Raw genomic sequence first — 2,500 nt, 5'->3', positions numbered from 1 at the left:
TGGTTAGCGTTTACGCGCCACCTAGATATAGTATGGAAGAGTTTCAGGTCATGTTGGATAACACGGTATTGGCTCTAACCGGTATCCACAAGTTCGTTATCGGGGGGGACTTCAACGCTTGGTCAATCAGTTGGAACAACCAACTTGGCGAGCGCGGAGAAACCCAGAAACGAAGGGGTGAGTTGGTTTTGTCTACCTTTGCGCAGCTTGACGCAATCCTGTTGAACGATGGCATTGAGCCAACTTATGTTGGACCTGGCCGTACATCAGTGGTTGATCTTACTTTTGCAAGCAGGTTAGTGGCAAGATCATTTAAGTGGGAGGTTTTATCAAGTTATATGAACTCGGATCATCGTGCGATACGAATAGATCTCGAGATGCAAAGTGTGCGTAACTTATCCCGACCCATAACGGGATGGAGCATTAAGTATTTTAACAAAGATATATTCGAGGTTATGATGCAAGCCGCTTTTGAGACCGAGGTCACAACAAGCGAGGATTTAATGCGCATATTGGTCACGGCGTGTAATGCGACGATGACCAAACGTAAGAGGTACACTCCTAACAAGAGTGCATTTTGGTGGACTTTAGAGATTGAGGCACTTCGAAAAGAGTGCAAACACCGCGATCGATTAGCACAAAGAGCTTATAATACTGTTCTCTATTCTACTTTTAGGGACGAGTTCAAGGTGGCACGGAATGCCCTCAAGCGAGTGATCAAGCACACCCGGCAGAGGAAGTGGAAAGAGTTCCTGGGAACAGCGGACAACGCATCATTTGGTATAGTATATCATACGTTCAAGAAAGTGGCTGAGGGTTCAATTGGGCCACGAACTATGACATTACAGGAGTTTAGGGATGTGGTGAGCGAGCTTTTTCCTACTCACCCACATACGGTGTGGCCTGATTACCGCATGGATCAGCCACGAGAGTTTGACAGGGTTACTAATGATGAGATTCTTGCAGTTGCTAGACGATTACCTAACAAGAAGGCGCCGGGACCAGATGGTATCCCAAATGAGGCGCTGAAAGTTGGTATGGAATCTGCAACTGATGCATTTTGCAGGGTATATCAAGGTTGTTTAGAGAACGCGAAGTTCCCCGACGAGTGGAAACGGCAGAGGTTGGTGTTAATACCGAAGCCGAATAAACCGCCAGGGGAACCGGGTTCAGTTCGTCCCATTTGTCTACTGGACGGGGCAGGTAAAGGTCTTGAACGCATCATTGTGCAAAGGTTGAACGCGCACATTGAGGAGGTCAACGGACTGTCTGACGACCAGTTTGGTTTCAGAAGCCGTCGATCAACAGTTGATGCGATTCAAAGGGTAGTGGACGTTGTTTCTGTTGCTAGAAGTAGAAACAGATATAGTGGTCGGTATTGTGCAGTTGTTACATTAGATGTTACTAATGCTTTTAACAGTGCTTCATGGTTGGCGATAGCAAATGCTTTACAGAGAATTAACACTCCTAAGTATCTTTATGATATCATTGGTGATTATTTTAGGAATCGTGTGCTGATGTATGATACCACAGATGGACCGGCAGAGATTGCAGTCACATCGGGTGTACCTCAAGGCTCGGTACTTGGCCCAACGTTATGGAATCTAATGTACGACGGAGTCCTACGGGTTACAATGGTGGAAGGCGCTCGTATTGTCGGCTATGCAGATGATATAGTATTGTTGGTGGAAGGTAATTGTGTTGATGATATTGAAATTCTCGTTTCCAGCCAGATTCGCATCATCGACAGATGGATGACCGACAACGGATTAAAGATAGCCCCGACCAAGACCGAGTTTATCATGGTCAGTTCTCATCAGAGGATACAGTATGGGGCTATCAGGGTAGGTGATCACGTAGTACATTCGTCGCGCAGCTTAAAGTATTTGGGGCTGGTCCTTGATGACCGCCTCGATTACACTTCACACATCAGGTATGCGGTGGAGAGAGCGACGAAGCTATGGACCACCTTGGTAAGGATGATGCCTAATAAGGCAGGTCCAAGTAGTAATGTTAGGCGAGTAATTGCTCTTTCTGTTGTTGCGAAGGTCCGGTATGCCTCGCCCATTTGGTGTCATACTCTTAGATTTGCTAACCGTAGACAATGGCTACGTCGGTTTTACCGGCCAGTAGTCCAGCGAGTTATTTCTTCTTTCAGGACAACTTCACACGATGCAGTCTGCGTGCTGGCGGGAATGATCCCGCTGCATCTCCTCCTGGACGAGGACTCCAGGGTTTATCATCGGAGACGAGCAGAGGATATCGCCGGATCGGTTGCACGTAACATGGAACGTGCTACAACGATGGAACGATGGCAACGAGAATGGGATGAGAGTGTCCACGGACGGTGGACATACCGTCTCATCCCCGACGTCAACAGATGGTTAAGTAGAAGATTTGGTGGTGTAGATTTCTTTCTTTCTCAGTTTCTTTCCAGCCATGGCTTTTACGCCTCCCATCTTCATCGGATGCAGCTAACGGGTTCGCCGCTGTGCGAAGC

The 2,500-nt window shown here is 47.4% G+C and overlaps 1 pseudogene; it reads left to right on the top strand.

Moving 5' to 3' along the window:
- The window catches only part of LOC121603326, a 9,186-nt pseudogene that overhangs the window by 4,651 nt on the left and 2,035 nt on the right, over positions 1-2,500 (top strand).

The sequence above is a fragment of the Anopheles merus genome, unplaced genomic scaffold (genome assembly GCF_017562075.2).
Source record: "Anopheles merus strain MAF unplaced genomic scaffold, AmerM5.1 LNR4001064, whole genome shotgun sequence".
Lineage (NCBI taxonomy): Eukaryota > Metazoa > Arthropoda > Insecta > Diptera > Culicidae > Anopheles > Anopheles merus.
This window is presented reverse-complemented; position numbering and strand designations above follow the sequence as displayed.